The sequence below is a fragment of the Molossus molossus genome, unplaced genomic scaffold, assembly GCF_014108415.1.
Source record: "Molossus molossus isolate mMolMol1 unplaced genomic scaffold, mMolMol1.p scaffold_m16_p_13, whole genome shotgun sequence".
In the NCBI taxonomy this organism is placed as follows: Eukaryota; Metazoa; Chordata; class Mammalia; order Chiroptera; family Molossidae; genus Molossus; species Molossus molossus.
The window spans coordinates 2,872,021-2,877,258 of NW_023425348.1; the positions used below are offsets into that span (position 1 = coordinate 2,872,021).

The 5,238-nt window shown below is 41.6% G+C and overlaps 1 pseudogene; it reads right to left on the minus strand.

Annotated features, from left to right (window-relative positions):
* Positions 1 to 1,949: 1,949 nt before the first annotated feature.
* Positions 1,950 to 2,585, minus strand: LOC118627745 (annotated as a pseudogene).
* Between the last annotated feature and the right edge of the window lie 2,653 nt (positions 2,586 to 5,238).

A 5,238-nucleotide genomic window follows, 5' to 3' on the forward strand; every position in this document is an offset into this window, starting at 1 on the left:
AATTGCTTCTTCGATTTAGCCATTTTCGGCTTATGGAAAAGATTTTGTAGGACACTCCACTTTCATAGATCAGAAAAAACCTGGACTTCCTTCTCTCCTTTCATTAGACTCTCAGCTCTAGGAGGTGAAGGAATTCATATAATATCCTAATCCCAAGTATATATTAGACACTCAAATAATGTGATATGAATAAATGAGCGATCTAAAACGTTTAACTTTCATTTAGACAGCTGGAAGCAGGGCCTATATTACAGAGAATTATCTTTTATTCATAATTTATTATAGTTATATAATTTATAAACCTTATACAATTTAAATAATAATAATTGTCATTATTTTCAATGATATAAGCCTCATTCCCCCTTCCAAACATTTAGCAATAACTTTGCTGTCACCTTTTAGACTAGAGGCAGAAGTTCAAACATGCTGATTTGCTTTTCTCGGAATCTATTCTCTCTAAAACAAACAGCCACAACAAACATTCTGCTAACTTGTAACTGAGAAAGAAGTAACCGTGTTCTTCCTTTGCTGAAGTATTCACAGCCCTTTCCTCCCAGCCTATGATGGTATTCACCTGCCATGCCTTTCCCAGGCCCTTATCAGGGAAGGTACTTAGCACTCACATGCTTGCCCCTCATCAGGGTAGTCAAGCTCTGAGGTCCATGATGCCCTTGATTCACCAAAGGGCATTCTGCTTTTCGGACAGCACAGCTCCAGCAGAGACGCACAGGGAGTTGAGAGAAAGAGGGCCTAGAGCAGCCTGTGAGCAAGCCTCAGAGATTTTATTTATTTTTACTCTTTCTTTATTGATTTGAGAGAGAGAAGAAGGAAAAGAGAGAGAGAGAGAGAGAGAGAGAGAGGAACATCGATGAGAGAACATCAGTTGGCTGCCTTCTGCATGCCCCCCACTGAGGATTTGGCTCACAACCTGGGCATGTGCCCTGGCCAGAAATCAAACCGGTGACCTCTTGGTGCGTGGGTTGATGCTCAACCACTGAGCCACACCGGCCAGGCATGCCTTAGAGATTTTAATAAAGGGATGGTGGGTTGTCACAGGGATACCATTTTCATGTGCTATAATTCCCTCTATTGCTCCAGCAAATTTTTCAAAAAGTTATCTTGCTTTATTCCCCTCGATCCTATTTGCTTCTTCATTTTGAGGCCTTTATTTTTTACTTTTTTTGTTCACACAATGTTTTTATTTTTATTCAAACATAAGTAAACAGCAGAATTAACACAACACTCAGCAACTCCAGACCTACTTTTCCTACACCAATGAAGAGTGATCAATTTAACAGACACAGACCCAGAGATCCCTGATGACCTCTCACCAGCCCTACAGCTCATCCAGATGGCTGCCTGGACAGAAAAGCTGCTCTCCTTATGGTTTCTTCCAGTGCTGCTCTTCCAAGGAGCCGGAGTGGGGCAGTGGCACACCTAGTAACGAATCCCAGATGTACCATATTGGGGGCTAGTGAATGCCAGCCTCTGGTAGAGACAGGGCTATGAAAACACATCCCAGAATATGCCACTGTGCACAGTTTTGGATTCAGGCTCACAAAGAGAGAGGCAATGAATCTTTTTTTTTTAATCTCCCTCAAAGCTATTTTGATGCTCGGCACTATTCTTTAGACCTGTTCTTCTTACCTAAATTGTTTCTACTTTGAATTCTGGGTTGTTATTCTTATATTAACAATATGATGACCACATCATAGTACCAAAATAGCCCCCAAAATGGAGTTTAAATTTGATCAAAACATAAACCAGGGTGTGTGATCCTGTACAATTATAAAGGACAGTTAGAAGGAAAAGTCACCCTACATCACTGTCTGCTCGCCTATGAGAATGGGAACAGGAAGAGGAGAAATCTACATGCATCATTGAACGTGAAAACAGTGCTTGGGGCCCCCAGGGGCGATTATCTGTCTCCTGGCTTTCCTCTACTTCCCCTACTGCTCATGGAGCTTGGGCACATGGTCGTCCCATTCCGCCAGGTAACACGTGCCAGCCACTGGAGGCCCGAGCTCATATTTTTTTCTGAAAGCTGCCACCTTGAATGGGACACTGTGGTTGCTGAGAACAGGCTCGTCACACTTCAGTGGCTTGTTCTGCTCGTAAACCAGCCAGACGTAGCGGGAAGGCCTGTGCCTGTAGGAGGCCCAGAGCCCACGTCAGCGGAGAGGCTGTGCCACTGCGGATGTCGTTGCCCTTCATGTTGACCACCAGGAAATGGGGTGCCATCCCTATATTTGGGGTCCTTTCTGCTTGGAGCGTCCGAGTCTGTCAAGACCAAGGCGTAGAATTCCCCTGGGTCAACACCATCCCATGCAATACTGGCGGGCCGGTTCTTAACCTGGGTGGGCGCTGGTCGACCTCCACCCCAAGGTATTTGACCTGCGGTGGGTGCTACGGCCGCCCGTCCGCTTCCTGTAGGCTCAAGGCCCAGACCACTGGCTGAGGTCCACTGGCACAGCGGGTGGAGCGGGAGGACAACTGGGAGAGATGCAGGAGACCTGGTCACAGCGCAAAATCAGAGTGGTTCGCAAACGGCCGAGGCAGCACGAGCCCAGCGGCAGGGGACGCATCCGCCCATTTTGAGGCCTGTAGGGTGATATATGGGTTGTCCCCCTGCCCTTCTCACACAGAGCCCTGTGGCAGGTCATCCATCTCTCCATCTCTCTAATCTTAAAGCAACCACCAGCATACAATTCTTGCTAAAATCAGTCACTTAAAACAATTTAATACGTGTTTATTGAGGTGACCTCTAATGCTTTCTGACACTTCCCTGAATTAATAAAGCCATTTAGGACAATAGCATTCTTGGTCACAATAGAATTCTTAGATATTGCAGAATCCTAGCTTATGATTATGTTGCTCCCTGGTCAATCATAAGTGTCAGAACAGCTGACATGTATAGAAAAACCAAGAATTTTGTGTTAGGACAACATCTGTAGGTAGATTCTGTTAGTTCCACTGATTTTGTAGGAAGTTATTTCTAACAGCTACAATTGAAATATGTGTGTGTGTGTGTGTTACTGCATTTACATACAATTCATATTTATTTAACTTTGCTGGCTGCCATAGCTGATTTATTTTGAGTTGGTATTCAGCTAAATCTTGAAGTCTTTTTCACACAAATTGCTGTCAAGAACTTTTCAAATATTGTTATGCAGCTTCTTAGCTATTTCTCAGCTTTTTGTCATCTGAAAATTTTATAAGCACACATTTTTATCCTTTTCCAAGTCACTGATAAAAATGTTAGCTAGGACAGGGCTTAGGACAGGGTCCTATGTAATCACTCTTGGAGACCATCATTTAATCATCTGAATGTACTGTCATCTGCCTCTGACAGGACTTCATTTTTCTCTCATCTGGCCTACATTGGTTTTCAATTTATAAACAAATAAATCGTGAGGAATCTTAACAGTTTTCTAAAATCAGATCATCTTTATCTGTGACCATCCTTTGCTTGACCAAGCTTATAAGATACCACCTTATTTAAAAAGCCAAAGGCATGGATTATGTTTCCATATTGACTGCATCTGTACTGACCCCTTCTCTTTTTAGGTTCTTTGAACTTACCCATTTTCACAATTGTTTAACACTTTTTTGTCATGTGATATGTTAGGCTCCACAATTACAAGACATCTGCTCTATAACTCTGCTCTCACTGTGCTCACTGTTTGTTCCTTGCTAAGTTACAGAGAGTTTCCAGAATCTGACAGCATCTGTAATTTCTGACATTGATTCTTTGGAAAGCTAGATCACATTTGATGATAACAGCTATTCTGGTACTTGTTCTCTATGACACTTCATAAAGGATCAAGAGTGGTACTGATGATGTAATTCACGAGTTACTACAGTACCTTAGTGTGCTTCATCTAAAACTAAAACCCTAAATGCATTTATAATAATTCTAACTATTTGTTCTGTATCAAGGGTCCCCAAGATCACCCTCAGGCTTGAAGATTTGCTAGAAGGGCTCACAGGGTTCAGGAAAGCTGTTACACTCACATTTACATTTATTGCAGTCAAAGAATGAAGATCAAAATCAGAAAGGGAAAAGGCACATGAGATGAAGAATAGAAGACACTGGACACAAGTTTCCAGGTATCCCCTCGCCATGGAGTCATATAGAGTCACACTTTGTTCTTCTACAACAATGTGTGACTACACATGAAAAGTATTGCCAACCAGGGAAGCTCACCTAAGCCTTGGAGTACAGAGATTTTAGCGAGTGTCAATCAAGCTGGCATTCAGCATCCAGGTGACAGACCTCAACTACTCAAACTCTAGCCACCCCCACAACAAAAGCAGATATTTATCATAAATTACATTATTAGGATGAAATATCTGGTCAATCTTGCACATCATGACCCAAAGCCTCAAGCATACAGAAACAGTCTCATCAGACAGAATATGCTAAGACATCATCTCCCAGGAAATTTGGAAAGGCCAGTTCTAAAGACAGACCTTTGTTTGGAATGTGCAACCTGGGCCTGCTCAGACAACCCTTTCCTGCTCAACTATTGCTGTGTCTTTAATTGTATTTAGTCATGTGTTTTCCCCAATCTTCAATAAATCAGAAGTCATTATTTTTATTAATAATATGAAAGAAAAATTGACATTCTCTCCGTGGTTCTTTAAGAATTTACATTTGCACTGTTTCTTCAAATTCATTGAAGCCAGTGTGGCTCACTGGTTGAGCATTGACCCAGCACCAAGATGTCACTGGTTTGATTCTGGGTCAGGGCACATACCCAGGTTGCAGGCCAAATCCACAGTAGGGGGGTGTGCAGGAGGCAGCTAATTGATGTTCTCTCTCATCGATGTTTCTATCTCTTTCGCCCTCTCCCTTCCTCTCTCTCTAAAATCAATAAAGGAAAAAAAAATCATTGAAGAGGTTTCTTTTCATTGAAAATTGATATTTTGTTGTATTAAAACAACATACTTAGTACAATCTAAAATGAATCATTTCTTGATGTTTTGTTATGATACACTCTAGTCCTTTTTTCTATTTGGCACAAACAAATTTTTTCTCTACATTTCCCCCACCTCTATTAGTGATTGTGTCTTGTGAAGCATAAATTAGAGATTTTTAAATAAATTAGAAAAAAGAAATATAGGCTTCCCATGACTGACAAATAAAAACATTTGAAAAAACAAAATAAAACAGAAACAGACTCATAGATACAGGAATCAGATTCATGGTCACCACAGAAGAGAGGAACTTGGCGG